Here is an 18575-nt window from a genome sequence, read left to right on the forward strand (position 1 = left end):
GAGACTTAGGCAGAGGTGGTCATTTAAGGCCTTGCATGTAAAGTGGCACCATGACCACAGATAACCTCTTCTGAAGTGACCAACCCAAGAACAGATACCAATCAATTTTAGGCCTAGGGCACTAATATAGTCAGGACTAGTTCTGCCTATGTATATCAAAGGTGAGGGTAGATGTGGACTACTCTAATTCTCAACAGGCCACTACTGCCATATATAATATGCCACTCAACTACCAGGCTGTTGGAAAAAGAGGATGAAATTAACAAGGCTTGCACAGTTCTATATGATCTCCTAACCTGGTTTGATAAGCAAGCAATGGGGGACTTGTGGAGCTGGAAAGGGAAAGGAATCTGTGGGAAGATTTCTCTCTTTGCACTGAGGCCACAGCCCAAATGTCAGATCCTTGAAATCTGTTGCTGCCCAATTGGCAGCGGGCATTCTAGATACAGACACCTCATGTCCAGATATGCCCAGATGGATGTGGAAACGGTTGGCCGATGGAAGCTGGTACCATGGAAGCAGTTTGCAACTGAAGTTCAAGTGTCTGTACTGGGAAATGTAAACAAGTTGGTGGTTTCCAGCCAGAGTAACCCCGGGGTAGAGGTTAGTTATATAACCAGAGAAGCTGCTAGTGTAGAAGGGGCCCTGTGGGACACCAGTGGAAGACTAGTCAGACTCATGGCTCATAACATGACACTAACCCACCCTTAATATGAGGGCAGTAAAATTACTGAACTCCCACAATTCAGCCCCAATTGTGGTGAATCCTACGGTTGGACCCGAAGGTATGTGGCATGACCTACAAACATTCAAGGTACGGAAGGCCCATTAAAACGTCATGTTGGAGGGAATACATGATGTTAAACATGACCAGAACTTCTAGCCTGGACAGGGCCATAGTGTGTGGAGGGGGGGGGGGGGCCCCAGGGGAGGAGATAATCCCCATTGTCCCCTGACCATACGGCCCCTTCCTATATTTGAAAATAACCAGGTCGCATCAACAGTAATGAATGTTGCCCATCTATCAGGAGAGTGAAGTAAATGCTCTAAAGAAAAACAAATTCAGACTTTGCTGGTTGGGAGACAGAAGCCGTTTAGATAACAAATATATTGCTAAATACATACTCCCTGGAACCTAAAGTCATTAAAAATGAAAGTGTTCTTTTTATCACTGAAACCTTAGGGGAAATCTTAAAAGTTCACTTCATCCTCATAAAATAACAACTGCCTCACATTGTATTACTTTATTAAAATGTTGAAGTAATCCTGTAAAATGTAATGCTTAAACACTTGAGTTGAATAATCCATTTCTGCATATAAATCACGGTATGAGCAATCAAAATTGTGTAGTTTAAGATTTCAATAGTTACCTTAAACATACTGCAAGAGGTTTCCTACTTCATAGTTTTAGGCACTTCTAAGTTCCTTCTAAGTCACCTAATACGATTCTCCTGGGAAATGCCTAGAATGAAAGACTAGCTATTCCTCCATCAGTGTTTATAGTACTATACTCTCTATAATTAAGGCCCCGATCCTGAATAAATCCCATACAGGTGAACCTCTCAGTCTGTGTAAAGTCATTGGGACTTTAATGGGGCTCTGCAGTGATCCAATTTCAAGACTGGGGCTTTAATGTGTTCCATAGGATTATAGCATTGCCAATCAGTATATGGCTCAATTTCCATCTCTAAAGCTACGGACATATACCTCAATCTTTAGTGTCAAGAAATACTGTAACCCTTGCGGAACTTCTATATAGAAAAAAAAGTTCTCAAATGAAATTATCCCTCGGGAGAGGGATAGCTCAGTGGTTTGAGCATTGGCCTGCTAAACCCAGGGTTGTGAGTTCAATCCTTGAGAGAGCCATTTAGGGATTGGGGCAAAAATTGGGGATTGGTCCTGCTTTGAGCAGGGGGTTGGATTAGATGACCTCCTGAGGTCCCTTCCAACCCTGAGATTCTATGATTCTGTGAAATCCCACTCTCACACAGAATACCACTCTGAATACAAATAAAGGATAGGTGAAGAATTTGACCCAAGTGAAGGACTCCCTCAAGATTAATAGAAAGGTGCAAATAAAGTTTGGAACTGAATCCAGATCTGAACTTGCCCCGAAATTTCAGAGAGTCTGGATCCAGCCATAAGCTTCAGACTATCTTCAAATGTGGGATTTTCAAAAGCCATCAGTATCAACCTAATGCTGCTCCCAATAAAAACATTAAGCTTGACTCCAATGGGGACCATTAGGCCAACACTGAGCACTTTTGAAAATCTCACCTAACATACAGCTGAAAACAAGCGGAGGAGTGAGAAAGGTGAGGCCTGTAAGGCCTCCCAGAGCAGAGCATGAAATCTAATTCAGATGAGTTACTGGATGTTCTTGAGCGCTATCCTTTGCTCTATCCTGCTCAAGTATCCACCTGTTTCAACGCCTTCCTGTCAAGAGGAGGAAAGGTAGGCAAGCATGTCTTGGTTGTTGTGAGAGTCCAGCCCTACTGCTTCCATTGAATTGGGAAACATCAACTCAAAAGATACCAGAGTAGCATAAACCTGACATCTTAAAACTACTATAATCTGGTTGGGACTAGATTCTGGATTCTAAATATCTGACAGGAGGTAATGCAGGGAAGAGAAGGAGTTAATCTTCATTCAAGGTCATCATAAATTGCCCAAGGCAGCTAGAGAAGTAACAATTTCAAGCACTGACATGGTCTATGTATTCAATTGGGAAGATAAATATGGCTTCAAAACCTGCCTCCAAGTGCATATTTTCCTGTTAAGTGGGAGTACACGATGTCCGTGTCCCAATGAGGTGTTGTGCCAACATCCCTTAGAGCCACATCAAATATAATTTTCAAACCAATTAGCTCAAAAAGCATCAAAACCAAAGCAATGCCTTCCACATTCTAATTACTAGAGCATCCTATTCAATTCTTAATGAGAGAAGAGACAAAGGCAGTATATGTATTAGGGTCTACTTCAAGAATTCTTTTTCTTTTACCAAACAGATCCTCTTTTGTTCTGGTTAAACACCAATTACTCCGTTTTCTCTAACATGCAAATCAGCTGAAAATAGGGCACGATGTATCTCGATCCTGCACTACTGCATGTTTGAATGAACGGGGGGGAGGGGGGGAGGCAGAGGGTTAGCAACCCTCTAGGGGTTTTCAATTCCAAGTACTTTGTACTCTGATAAAGCTCTTTTCAAAGAGCTTTTTGTATTATCTGTGGCGGTTCCCATAAGCAGCAATTTTACTATTATACAAAAAAATAGCACATTTAAGGTGTACAATAACACCAAGGGAAGCAAAAGTAGCCAACAAAGCTGTTTACATGCAACTCTTAGTCGTTGTGCCTACTGTGAACACCACAACTCAGGAACATTGTACCGAGGGAATAGTTATAGCGGAGATGGGGGAGAAAAGAAGTCGGATTTAGAATACATTCTCTTGTACAACTTGGAGTTTTCATAAAAGATGCTGGATTGTCCATTCTGGGAAGCAGAGTCCCGTGCCCTTAGAAGAGGTAAAATATGGGCAGCAGGGCTGATCAAACTCTCTGCCATACTATCTTCTTATCTCCGTCTTGACTTTCCTGGGAAAAAATTACATCTTCTGCTTCCCTTTAACAGAACGGGAATACAGTCCCTACCATATCACTGCAGTTTTATGACAGGTCTAGTTTGGGGCCTGTGTATTATGGCCCCTGTGGAACCACATACCTGTTGACTTCTGCTATCCCAGCAGCGTGGGCAAACAATTTGACACTTGAATTCCATTGCCCATTCTTTATGTATATTATGGGGATAAATAACAGACTTCAGTCTTCTCCAGTGCTGTGCCCAGCCATCCTGACACAATTACAGCCCAAAATAATGATGGTCCAATGTGATCATACTAAATATTTACTTTAGAATCTAAACCAATAGCTGTTTATACATCTCTTATCAATACTATAGCAATTTTGTAACTGATAGCAACACCTAGACAGCGTAAAGAGGATCTGTTATCTCGTTCTAAACTTTTTACTGTTAAAATCTCTGAACTAACAATTAGTGTGCAAGTGCACACACACACACAGGTGGGAAACAGTTTTCCTGTCACACACACAAAATTTTAGATGTCTGAAATTTTTCCTGTCCTGAATCAGGAGAAAAGAGTTGAAATTTCAAAAATTTTCATGAACCAACAAGTCCAAAAAATGTTTGGTTCATGTTAAATCAAAATATTTCATTTGGATGTTTTTGAAGTATTTTTAACGTTAACCATATTTTTAAAAACAGTTGTACCATAATTCGCTTAAATTTTGAAACAAAGTAATTTTAAACTAAAAACCAGAAGTTTGCAATGTGAAAATGTCAAAATGAAATGTTTTGACAATTTAAAAACAAAATCATTTTTTCAAGTCAATAAATTTGTCAAAACTGGCCCTTTCCCACAAGATGTTTCAGTTTTGATTAATCAAATTTTTTAGACAAAGAACTTTTCATTGAAAAATCCCAACCAGGTATCTCTATGTGCACGCACGCAGGGTGAATTTTTTTAATTTCTCTAGAGAATGGCTTCGACCCCAATCCTGCAATTTGATTTGTGTAGACAGACCCCTGTAGCCAGAGTCCCACTGAAATACTCTGTGTGGGTTCAGGAGTACACCTATACAGAGCTCCTTGCAAGGTATGGGTATTAGGTTGGTGGAGCAGGACCTGCAGTGCAGTGTAGTGTACAACCCAGAGCATGTTGTTGGCACTTCAACATGAACAAAAATTACAAACAAAACTTTGCACCCATGTTGAGTATGACAAGTTACAGAAAGAATGCATTTTTACAGCCAGAAGTGTTTTAAAAATTCAAATAGATTTTCCTTGTAAGTTAAAAAGAAAAACAGAAACAAACACACAAACACACACACACACACACTACTACTACCAAGCAGAGTGGATGATTCATCTTTGTTTAAGATCTCAAACATTCTAGAAAACATGGAAACAGAAGGTCAAAGTAGTGAAGCAGGAAGCAGTGGCTTTAACTGATTATCCCACATGATGTGCTTTGTGGTGTAACTCAATTACACAGAACACAACCACATCACTTAAAAAAAAAGCTGAATTAAAACAAAGGAGGGAGACAGAGACACAAATTCATAACACAAGTGACCGAACATTCTATCAGGTCAAATACAAAGCAGACCCGTTCTTATCTACCTAGGCTGGTATTTTTAACCAAGTTTATGGGAGATGAAAGTTGGACACTTAACTCTCTTAGGATGCTTTGAAAATCCCTGCTGCATCTTTTTAAATGGTCAATGGTATAATGCATCTAAAAAACAGTTAAATATATACAACTAAGGTACAACAAGACAGTTAACCATTACTTTACGTTACTGAAAAATTTGTAACTAAATATTAGAAAGTGATAGATAGATTACATACACTTCACTTCAAAGAGACTAACCATACTGTATTATTCTTAGTCTATAAACCCAGCCAAAAGCATGGCAGATTAGTCTTTTCTGCCAAACATTATATAGTCAGTCAATCTTATAAAAAGTTTTGGCCTGTTTTGTTGGCTCTTAATATAATTTTTTGATTTATGTCCTTTTCGGGATTTTTTGATGTAGCTCAGAAGAAAGAATTCTTGTAATTCCAGATTCCGCATGGTCTTTAAAGAGAGACCAAATGTAGTAAATCTGAAGTTTCATACTGCTACTGTATCACCCATGAGTGAAAAGTTTTGCAGCTTGTGTTGGCTGTTGCTTCCTGGTCAGAAATGCACTGCATAACACTGTTTTCTTGTATTATTCTTTACTATTTTAATTACTGCATTTACTGAAGTTTCATACACATTTTCTTTAGATAAAAACATTCCACACATGAAGCAAGTTACCAGGTCTCAGATTGGCCACCCACAGCTCTTCATTCATACTGTAAGTCACAAAACTCCAGGAATAGAGTGACCAAGTAACCATGAGCTGGCTAGCATGAACAGCTATGCTTTTTTCCCCTCTATTTGTATTATAGTTATATCTAGAGGCCCCTAACCAAGATTGGTGCCCCACTGAGCTAGGTGCTACAGCAATCCTAGCCCAAACTGCTTCCAATCTAAAAAAAGACAAGACAAAATGGGGATGGGAGGAGGAGTATAATGAATCCAATTTTACACACCAGGCCTGGTTTACACTTGAAAATTATACCGGTATAACTATGTTGGTTAGGGGTGCCATTTCTTACTGATCGAGTTATATCAGTACAAGTGCTCATGTGAATCATAGAATCATAGAAGATTAGGGTTGGAAGAGACATCAGGAGGTCATCTAGTCCAAGCTGCTCAAAGCAGGACCATGCCCAACTAAATCATCCCAGCCAGGACTTTGTCAAGCCTGACCTTAAAAACCTCTAAGGAAGGAGATTCCACCACCTCCCTACGTAACGCATTCCAGTGCTTCATCACCCTCCTAGTGAAAAAGTTTTTCCTAATATCCAACCTAATCCTCCCCCACTGCAACTTGAAACCATTACTCCTCGTTCTGTCATTTGCTACCACTGAGAACAATCTAGATCCATCCTCTTTGGTACCCCCTTTCAGGTAGTTGAAAGCAGCTAGCAAATCCCCCCTCATTCTTCTCTTCCGCAGACTAAACAATCCCAGTTCCCTCAGCCTCTCTTCATAAGTCATGTGATCCAGTCCCCTAATCATTTTTGTTGCCCTCTGCTGGACTCTCTCCAATTTTTTCACATCTTTCTTGTAGTGTGGGGCCCAAAACCGGACACAGTACTCCAGATGAGGCCTCACCAATGTCGAATAGAGGGGAACGATCATGTCCCTCGATCTGCTGGCAATGCCCCTACTTATATATCCCAAAATGCCATTGGCCTTCTTGGCAACAACGGCACACTGTTGACTCATATCTAGCTTTTCGTCCACTGTAACCCCCAGGTCCTTTTCTGCAGAACTGCTGCCGAGCCATTCGGTCCCTAGTCTGTAGCGGTGCATGGGATTCTTCCGTCCTAAGTGCAGGACTCTGCACTTGTCCTTGTTGAACCTCATCAGATTTCTTTTGGCCCAATCCTCTAATTTGTCTAGGTCCCTCTGTATCCTATCCCTACCCTCCAACGTATCTACCTCTCCTCCCAGTTTAGTGTCATCTGCAAACTTGCTGAGGGTGCAATCCACACCATCCTCCAGATCATTAATGAAGACATTGAACAAAACCAGCCCCAGAACCGACCCTTGGGGCACTCCACTTGATACTGGCTGCCAACTAGACATGGAACCATTGATCACTACCCGTTGTGCCCGACAATCTAGCCAGCTGTCTTTCCACCTTAATGCAGTTATATCAGTATAAAGGTGCCTTTCAGCAGTATAACTTATTCACCTTCCTGTATGGGAATAGTTAGACCCGTATAAACTATCTTTACACCAATATAATTGCACCCACACTAGGGTGTCATACCACTTTAAGAATACCAGTATAGTTAGAGCGGAACAAATTTCTGCTACCGATGAGATTTGGGGCATAGAGTGATCAAGGCTTCTTCTGACTCAAGTACTGAAGCACATGCCTAGACTTTAGGCACGTGAATAGCTCCAACAAAGCCAATTGGCCTACTCGTGTGCTTAAAGTTAGGCAAGTTACTTAACTATCTTGCTGAATCTGGAACCAAAGTAGTCTGCCCAAAGTCATGCAGGAAGGCTGTGGCAAAGCCAAGCAATAAACCCAAACTCGTGTCCCAGTCTAGTGCCTTCGCCACAAAATCATCCTCTCCTTTCTCTTTGAGGAGGACTGTACCACGCCAAAACCCTCCCTGGACACAGCCACCAGGTTTGGCCTTATTCTTGTTGAGATGAACAGCTTATCCACATATTTTAGAGATACACATAATCGGGCTGAAAGTAAGTCTTGGGACTTACTGGGATGGGGCTGGGCTGGGGCCAGCTCTGGCCCCTGGAAGGGGCAAGGCCTCGGGCTGAAGGGGCGGGGCTGGGGGAGGTCAGAGCCAGCCCCAGCCCACCTTGTACCAGCAAGTGCCTCCTTCCCCCTCCTCGCGGTAACAGCAGCAGCCAGGGCCTCTGGCAGCAGTTTAAAGGGCCCTGGGCGGTAGCGGCAGCCGGAGACCTGGGCCCTTTAAATCGTCCCCGGAGCCCCACCGCCGCTTCCCCAGGGCTCCGACAGCAGGGCTCTGAGGACGGGGCTCCAGCCGCCACTACTGCCCCGGGCCCTTTAAAATCATCCCCGAAGCCTGCCGGAGCCCTGGGGAAGTGGCGAAGGGGCTCCAGGCACAATTTAAAGGGCCCAGGGCTCAGCCACCGCTACCACCCCGGGCCCTTCAAATCCCCACCCCAGCCCCGCCGCTGCTACCCCAGAGCTCCAGCAGCGGGGCTCTGGCAGCAATTTAAAGGGCCAGGGGCTCCAGCCGCTGCTGGGAGCCGCAGGCCCTTTAAATTGTACCTGGGGAAGCCGATCTACGCCGGTACGCCGTACCAGGGCGTACCGGCTTACTTTCACCTCTGCACATAGTGTAATTGCGTCAAAATTCAATTGCATGTAACTGTAACTATAAACACTTCTTTAATGTGATTTGGGAGAGGGGGGAAATAGTACCCTGAAAGAAACCTGAAAATGGAATTGAAAATGAGTAACAAACCATGGAAAGTAATAAAAACCAGCAATTAGTCTAGTATGTACACAGATATTATGCTTATTTCAGTTAACTACCGAGAACTAGGGATAACTGCAGGGCACTGTAAAATGTTCATTCTTTTCCATTAATAGCTGCTAGATTCATGGTTTGGTATCTTATACCAGCCTCAGCCTGCTTTAATTCTTTACTCTATTTACTTTAGCCAGGTCGCTTCAAAAGACGTGCTTTTAATGGGACATCTCAAGAGGCATTAATGGATATTCGACAAAGCACCAGGCCATTCCTGAAAGCACCTCTTTTGTTTTCTTCTTTAAAACGTGCACTGACAACCTAACTTTCATGACAAGCACACCACAAAATTAAGCCTAAGAAGAGCCAGTCTCAACAGTGCTCCTTCCCATAGCTGAAGAACATTTTATTGCTAGATAATTAGATTAATGAAGTCGTGTCTCATGGAACCACAAGCAAGCAAACAAACCAAAGTTGTATTTGAAGAAATAAACTTGGAGAGCATCAGACCTGGGGCCCAAGGTCACTTTGCTTTGTTTCCAGTGCCCTTTCAACACACACATACACACACACACACACAGAGTGCAATAAGGAAAATGGCTCTGAGATTTGCATCCGATTGGTAGACATTGCTGCCCTCTCCCCCCACAGGCCTAGGCCTGCACTACTGAAGACAATGGGAGTGTTACCACTTAACAAGAGCATGATTGGGGTTCATGGAAAATGAGATAAGTATCAACTACAACTGGGTCACTGTTACTGGTGTTAGCTGAAGGCCCAAGAGAGAAAAATTCCCTCTCAAGTGGGGCTGTGCAACACCTGAAAAAAGCATTCAGCAAACTCTGAGAGAAAGGTCACTTTCCCTGACATGCAGGCATAAACATTGGCAGAATTGAGCCCTAATTTACCCCATATGTTACAAAAAAAATTATAATATTTAGCTGCCTTAAGTGAACACTAGAAGACTATACTCCTGATGGTAACATTTAGACAAAGCTGATCCTAACTACATACTGCCCTTTTAACCCTTTCATCAGTGGATCTCAAAAGGGATGTATAACCATGATGAATTTTTCCAACATGCATGGAAAGTAGATCTTAGATCTCCATTTTTCAGAGTGGAGAAGGTAGAGAGAAGCTAAGTAACCTACCTAAAATTTCACAGGGAAAACCACCCATGACTCCCAACTCCCAATACACTACTCTAGCCACTAGCCCTGCCCTGTTTTAAGGACAACACCAACTGAACATTAAGTATTGCTTAATAAGTAATGGGTGCTGCTCTGGTGTATATTAACTTGGCGTTGTGTTTCAAATCTGTGCTGCCAGGCCCTGGCTAGGATCTTGTGCTAAATATGCAAACAACCAAAGGTTTTCATCTTCTTCCCTTCCTGTAAGGTTAACCCTTTTGGCATTTGCATTCCACACTCCCAAGGGATGAAGGTCTGGTGTGTGGTGCTTTTTTGGTTTTTCTTTTTTTAAAAAGAGCAGCTGTCATCAATGAGAAGTGAAGATCCAGTGACCAGGAGTTAGAACCATACAGTTGGAATCGTGCCAGCGAATGCAAGTCCGGTGCTACAGCATTTTATCTGCTTGATGCCTCAGTCAGTGAGAGATGAACACTTCACATTACATTTATAAAAACACTCACCATAAAATTGAGAGATGTTTTAAAAAACCCTATCTAAAATGAAAGGGAAGGAAAAGCTTTTTCCAAATCATGCATGTTAAGGTGCAGCTTCACATGGAGGGAGAATTTAGCAAACCCCAGTCCCCAGAATTAAAATGTGCAATCATTTTGTATACTCTTTCAGATGAACGATATCTCTAAACAATGTGAAATAATATATAATTGCTAAATTAAATGAGCAATAGCACAGGGAGAAAAGGAAGAGAAAAAAAGATAGCAGCATCTGATACTGGAAGCGCAAACAGACTCTTCAGAGGAGAAGGCTCTGGGAGGGAAGTCTCAGACGAGCAGGTGGAAGGGATGAGATGTACAGGTAGGCTGAGGCAAGAGTTTTATAAACTCTCAGAGGAAGGATGATCCGGTTAAGTCCCTTGACTGGGACTCAGAAGATCGAAGTCCCCGGCTCTGTCACAGACCACCTATGAGACCTTGGGCAAGTCACTTAAACTCCCCGATTCCTCCGTTTCCCATTTGTAAATTGGAGATACTTCCTGTCTCCCACCCTTTGTCTGTCTTGTCTATTTAGCTTGTAAATCTCTCAGGCCAAGGACAGTCTCTTATTATACGTAAGTGCCCACGACAGTACCGAGCACAATGGGCTTGGTTGAGGCCTCTCGGCTCTACTGCAACACAAAGGAATAGTGAAGGAGAAGGACAATTTTGATCGAGAGGCCAATAAACAAGCAGGCAAAAAGGAAGGTAGGGAGAAAGACTTCTTTTAGGCCACAAAATCTGAGCCTGGCGCTTTCTTTTAGAGGGCTTCTTCTGACACACAGACATTAATGGGACTGGTTAGCTTAACTATTCCTCTAACGTTTCACTCCGTAACCAGTTTTGGTGCACAACAGGATTGCAGGGTTGCATATCATACCTAACATTTTTATTTACAGTATATGCCTCCTGCACAGCATACTGCCTGCAAGGAGTTGGAAACTCTAGTATCCACCGTCTGTGGTTATTATTCAACAACAAATGAGTACTATATTTAGAACTTTTTCCATGCAGTGGCCGTATCCAAGGGCCATTGAGCTGGGAGGCGTTCAAAGGTTAAACGACTCAGTCGGACATGAGAAAAAAGCAGAGTTCGGAGCCACGTGCTGCCCTGCCCCCCAGAGGTTGCAGGGAAGTGCTGGCTGCTGCCAAGAGCCACAGAGAGCCTGCCTTAGCCCTGCTGTGCCGCCAACCGGGAGCCACCAGAGCTCAGCACCACCTGGTGGGAGCCTGCACCCCAACCCCCTGCCCCAGCCCTGAGCTCCCTCCCAAAGCCAGCACCCTGTACCCCCTCCTGCACTCCAACACTCTGCCCCATTCTGGAGCCCCCTCCTGCACCCAAACTCTCCTCCAGAGACCGCACCCCCTCCCCTGCAGCCCAACCCCCTGCCCCAGGCTCAGTCCAGAGCCCCCTCCCACACTCTGAACCCCTCGGCTCCAGACCAGAGCCCACCCCCATCCCCTGCCCCAGCCCAGTGAAAATTAGCGAGGGTGGGGGAGAGTGAGCAACAGAGGGAGGGGGGAATGGAGTGAGTGGGATGGGGCCGAGTGGTAGGGGCGGGGCAGATCCTGGGTTGCACTTAAATTCAAAAAGTGATCTTGTGTGTAAAAAGATTGAAGACCACTGATATCAAGAATAACCTGGTTAGCAAGCAATAGAATAAGCTGCTCTCCTCCATGAGGACAAGCCAAGAGAAGGGGGATGTGCTACTTTTTGCAAACATGTTGCAGAGTCAACTTCTTGGTGCATCATGCTATATCTCCCCCGCCTGTAAAATAAGGATAACATCTCTGTGTTTCCCCCTCAGAGGTGGGAAATTTGAGGCTCAAATTATGTTTGCAAAGCACTTTCAGATCTCTGGATTAGAGAAGAAGGATTCATGTTTAGATACTTTACATGCTAGGATATGGTAAAAAAATTAAATTGTAAAAACTAAAACAAAGTGCATGTGTGTATGTGAAGCATTATTACTTGGTTTTCTACTGCATTAAATGAAAGAAAGAAATATTTGGGTCTTATTAATAAAAATATTGTTTCAACAAAGTCATACAAGCCAGAAGGCAGTCTTGGCTAATCAGCACCTTCAGCATCTGTATCCCTCCACACGTCTCTTCCCGAGTTCTCGTGAAACATGACAAGCAGGGCTGGTAAACTCTAGCGTCTGAGGACAAAGAGCTAGGAGGCATGGAAGCAACAATATTTACATATTGCATATCATTTCCACAGCCACAATGGAACCATTGTCTTCTAAGAGGTTTGGTGTGTTTGGAACATTTGTTAGTTATTTCTAAACATGCAGGAGGGAAAGTAGTTAAAACTAAAAGAGATACTCGTGTGCATAATTCATCTTTATTTTGACGGCCTACATTTCTTTTAAAGGCTTGTAAGGATTATATTATATTCCCTGCGCTCAGGGCACCTTTGTTAGGAAATGATAACGTCAGAGGTATTAGAGGAGACCCCAAGGATGAAACTTAACCAGAGAAGTCTCGCACCACCCTTCGACTCACCCATTAGCACTTCTATCTGTGATTTCACTGGGTGGACATGCTGACCTCAAATGCATAAACCATGGCAGAAAGGGTGTGGTGCCAGAGATGAAAGCCGTTCCAAATGTTGGAATCCATCACGTTGCCTGGATAGCAGACATAAGGAAGTTTTACCCTCCTTTTTGAATGAGGGCTTAATATGGGAGGGTGGAGTTTAAAATGAACCTCACTTCTCATATAATATTAAAAGGAGGCATATTAAAAAAAAAAGGTTTTTAAAATGCAGAGTATGACAGCTGGGCCTGTAAACTTGCAAGTATATCTCGCTACATGCAACTAGTAGCGTGGCTTAAAAACATGTTCTAGCTGCAAGCCAACTCTGAGGAATATCAATGCTGTCAAAAGGTTACAGTGGATTTTTAGGTTCTCCCTTCTGTAACAATGGATTGCTGTATACTGCACGTGCCCGCAAGACAAAGTTCTCATGGATAGTTACCACAGTGCATCATAAATTAAACTTAAAAAACTAACTCACCCCCATTTGGCATCTTATAGTGAAGGAGGAAATATGGTTTAGTGGTTAGAGCCTAGCACTGAGAGTTATGATTGGATTGTCTTCTCACTGGAACCCTGGTTCCTTATTGAGACCTTTAAGCACTACAGATATTATTAATAATAATTGGGTTCTAGTCAGACAGCAACCACACCTTCTGTACCAATTATGAGTCACAGCTCAGTACCTCGGTTTACCTATCTGTAAAATGGGAACAGTACTAACCTACTTCACAGGGTGTTTTGAGGATTCAGTTTTTAAAGGCATTTGAGAACAGGTGCACTGTCATTGCAACCATCTCTGTCACCTTCTGTGCAAAGAGGCACAAAGTCACCTATGGTTATAATATCCAACAATCCAAAGCTGCCTTCTGACAGGCAAGAGGAAAAGTCTTTGTTGCACAAGTCTAAGTATACAGTTACCCATGAATCACTAAAATGTGTTTAACCCATGTCAGCTGTATGTAAAGTGGCTTACAGCACTCTAGACAATGGCCAGGGTAACAAACTGTCACCTCAGTGACAAACTAATGACCCTTCTATCAAGCTCGCACCAGCATCATATGGCCACCATCGGACACTGCTGCTCATAATGCTAAGTGTGGGAGGGGACAAAAAGAATAAATAATGTGATCGTGGATTTGGAAAAGCTGCAGGCTAACCCTGGGCTGAGCATGTTAAACAGGCTTGTACACAATGCTGTACTCAAGAGATCATTGCCAGGCTTGGGAAGGTCCCTGCTGCATTACCAGAGGGCAAAGTGCTGGGCAGCACTGGACTTCTGCATCATGCATCTGACTCTGCATTGGAGACCTCAGCTCTAATCCCAGGTGCACTAGTCATTCACTGTGCAGGAATGGACAAGTCACTTAGGGGGGATTTTCAAAGTGACCAAAGAGAGTTAGGGGCTCAGCTTCCAATGAAGTTTCACTGAGGTTTTGGTGCCTAATTCCCTTAGCCTCCTCTGAAAATCCCACCTGGATCTCTGACTCAGTTTCCGCAACTGTGAAATGGGGATGATAATACTCATCTACTGTGAGGCCATCTAAAACACTTAAAGATGTTAAGCATTACACGATGCTAAGTATTTTTCTTTTCCAGCAGAGCACTACCATCTTACAGTTACACAGCACCTTCCAAGCACCAGCCACATCTTGGCACTGTAGATTAATACAATAATATAATAAATATCATCATCATCCTCCTCCTCCTGAAAGGTCTCAAAGCACGTTAGAAGCTATAGTCACATCCCAAACAGCAGAGAGAAGCCCAAGAACACTGGAAGAAAACCATGGTCCCCTGGAGAGATATCCCACGCAAAGCCTCCATTTTAAATCTCACCTTAAAGACACCCCAATCTCAAAGTAAACTACATCGTTTTCAACATAAAGGATGAAGGGCTTAGTCAACCCAGCCAAAGTCTGAGCCTGTGGTTCCAAGGAATCAAGGTATTTCAAACCTGATGCTTACAACACTAAGCCATCCTCTGTGGAATACCTCTGCTGCAATGGTGGTTTGTTAAATGTCAATAGGCTGTGGAAAACTGGGCATTGCTGTGTATCTCGGAGAGAGTTGGGAAAAATTTCAGGAAAGCAAAGACAGGCACAGCCAGCACAAATCCACAGAATGAGAGATCAATACTAGATGAAGCTTAAGTTATAGCTAAGTCTTTAGTGACAGATATGCCATGGCCTCAGTACTCTGGGCCCCAAAGGCAGGTGACCAACAAGACATACAGAGTTGGCTTTAGTTAATAGGTTCTATTTAGTGTTATAATAAATAGCAACAAGATTTCACAGGTTCTCTTTGCCAGATGAATCAGGTAAATATATTCCACTTTCCCTACTGACAACAGCTCGGTCAAGAGAACTAGGCATGCTATCCTGCTATGAAAGAAAGAGCACAGACCATCAAAAATTGATGGTATGAAGAGCTAGGACTGGGCTCCTAGGCACTACGACAGTAATAATAATGTGTCATGGCTAGATGATAATTTGCAGCAGGACAAGTGATTCCAGATACCTCAGGCTTGGAAAGAGTTACAAGCAGCCTCACTGCCTTTTGGGAAGCTGGACAGCATCAGCTTATCAGCTGCATAAGATTTCCTTGATGCGATGAGAGGAAGGAAATACAGTCCATGATTCATTTGTTTGAAAGAGTTGGGTTCAGCTCCTGGCTTGTAACACCAGCAGACTCACTAAATCTTCATGTCAAGCCCACTAGGTTGGTTGTAACAATTTAAAGTGTTGAAATATTTTTGCTAAGACTATGTAATAATGCATTACTTGAACCTGTACTTGCCAAACCCTACTTCCAACAAAACCATCTCCAACCAGCAACTAGTGTCTGAATTCCTGCCCCAGTTCATTAGAGTTAGTTTAAGAAGACAAGCAACCGCACTGTAATGACGACAGCTTGGTCAAGTGAGCCAAGTGTGCTATCCTCCTTTGTCTGGCATAGAGACAAAATAAAAGTCCAAGAATCTACGTTTAGGCTCATTCACTTAGAATGTAATGGAAAAACTAGCACACTGGGACACTACCCACATCAGAAGATATGCAAAAAGCCAAGAGCTTTCACCTTCCCATTATCCATGGTAATATTTTTCCAAGATCGCATGATTGGATAAGAAGAGGTGGAGAGAAAGGAAAAAAAAAAAAAAAAAGACCCACTCCTTAAAAAAAAAAAATTAAAGAGAGAGTTTCCATGATTTAACCAAATGTGTTTTCCCCCATCCCAAAATACTGCCCCCTACACATGGTTTCAAATAGAAAAGCTCTCTCATGGTGCTGCATCTATTTCCCACTCCTTGGCTCTTCATCACTTGTGAGTAAGTAAATATTGAATGTGGGTTAAGCAACTACATTTGCTCAATAGAAGTGCAGTGTAGGTCTCCAATCTCAGGGACTGCACAGCCACCTCCAAGAAAACTAGGAAGGGGAGCACCCAGCCAGACACAAAAAGGGTTGAAACTGAGAACCCTATCATTTCTGCTCTTCTTGCACTGCTCCCTATCATCAGCTTTTTAACAACCAAGAATAAATAGTTTCCATTGTGTTTTTCCATAAACTTCGCTTTGATCACTGGCATAAACGTTTCTTGCCTTTCCCTGAAGAAAGAATAAACTTTTCCACTCATGCTCATACCAAACACAAAATGTCTGAAATGAGGGCACAGAATAACCTTTTTTTTTTTTTTTTTTTTTTTTTTAATCGGCAGAGTTTGGGAGTTAACCAAAAGCACTAACTTGCTTAAGAAATAGGCAAGCTGTGGCCTGCAGTTTGCAATGGGAGCTCAGCGTAATTCAAAACGAAATGGAAAATCACCCTCTAAATAAGAGGTTTAACGAAGATTAAGATGCAAAATAAATTAAAGCATTACTCAGCTCTTTTTGCAACTCTCTTTTCATGTCCTATCACATCCGCTCTGGCACATCTGTACACACCATAAGACAGATTCAAGCCAGGTGGACCAAGGCATGATAAAAGCAGATTTTTTTTTCCCCCCACTGCATCGAATATGTAAAAATGTCCTGTGTCCAGCTCAGGCAAAGATCAGACACACTACTCTGGGCGGATTTCTGTTCTCTCATGTCATGAAAGGATATTTCCATACTAATATTTGTGAAGGAGTGTTTTGCTTGTTAGGAGATTACAAGAGACTGAATCCTTTTGATCTTACACTTTACCCTCCCTGATAGAAAACTGTCTGAGTCACTTACTTCAGTGGATTGCAGCTCTCACAATATTTATAGCTACTAGTCTGGGAACTAATAAGCTGAATATACCAACATTAGACCCAAGGTAGGGATCTGGGAGAAGAGCAGCATTGCAGGAGGCACCACGTTTCTAGTCACAGTCATAAAATTTAAGGCCAGAACAGACCCCCGATGATTAGTCAGGCCACCAACACCACTTAGCACCCACAAACTAAACCCAACAACCGAAATTAGACTAAGGTATTACAGCTCTCAGGTAACTGAACTGTTATGTGCCACAGGCAGAGAATAGAAGTGACCGAGTTGAACCACTGTCTGGGGCCCCTGAATAGCAGAAAATGGATTAAGTGAGATATACCCAGATAATCCTGGCAAGTGATTTGCACCCCACGCTGCAGAGGAAGAAAGAAAACAACAAAAACAAACAAAAAAAACCCAAGGTAACTGCTAATCTGACCTGGGACAAATTCTTTCACAACCCCACATATTGCAATCAGATCCCAAGCATGTGAGCAAGAACCATCTAGCTGAGCACCTGAGAGAGAGGGAGAGAAAATGCTCGGTGTCACCTCAGAGACCACCCATTGTTCCGTCTCCGGCCACAGCCATCTCTGATGATTCAGAGAAAAGAGAAAAGATGACTTTCCTGATCCTTGTTGGAAACAGGTAGACATATGTCATATGTGCCTTGGGGTGCAGCTTTATGTTGTTTCCTTAGGACAATGTTACTTTATGGCTACAGAGAGGTTTCTTGGGTTCTTTGAGTAACCCATTGAGAGAGTTCTTCCCAGCAGGTGTGGTTGGAGTGATTTTTTGGGGTGTAGCAGCAGACCTAATCAGGGAGCTTATAGCGAAAGCAGACTACAGAGGAACAAGAAAGAGGAAGTAGCATAGTGACATAGGAATGTGGCCGATCCTACTAGTAGGCAGAATTGTTTTAAACAGCACTGAATAATGTTGGTGCCAGAAAGAGAGTCTCTCTCCCGAGAAACCCTAATTTCTGTTCTTCCATTAATTTTTAAAGGATGTTAATATACCGAGTCTGAAGAACTCTGATAAAAAAGAAGGCTTCTCTAACTACTGCAGCACCACTGCTATAACGGTGTTTGTACAGCACCTGACACAATGGGGTCCTGGTCCATGACTAGGGATCCTAGGTACTACGGTGACATTAACAGTATTAACAACCAGAACGTGGCAGAGAATTCACCATAACATACCAAGTAGTACCAGACCAGACTCTATGTATAACAGCAATGAAAGTGTTAATACCAGCTGCCCTTGGTGCATGGCATGCTAGTAAATGAAGTGTAAGAGACAAATTTAGCCAGATTTCCTTCCTTCCTCCTGTGACAATTCAGTAAGCATTATAAAATTTACATTTAATAAATCAGCATTCGAATTTTAACTAGAACAGGTGTTCCAGCACGGAAGCATTTTCTTTAACTGCTTACCAAACCTCTTTCCTCATGTACTGCTTTCTT

General features: G+C 42.8%; 1 protein-coding gene across 12 annotated transcripts in view; it reads right to left on the minus strand.

Annotated features, from left to right (window-relative positions):
• The window catches only part of MSI2 (musashi RNA binding protein 2), a 389199-nt gene that overhangs the window by 311169 nt on the left and 59455 nt on the right, over positions 1 to 18575 (minus strand). The gene's annotated exons all lie outside the window — the stretch shown is intronic.

This window comes from Chelonia mydas, chromosome 17 (genome assembly GCF_015237465.2).
Source record: "Chelonia mydas isolate rCheMyd1 chromosome 17, rCheMyd1.pri.v2, whole genome shotgun sequence".
NCBI lineage: Eukaryota > Metazoa > Chordata > Testudines > Cheloniidae > Chelonia > Chelonia mydas.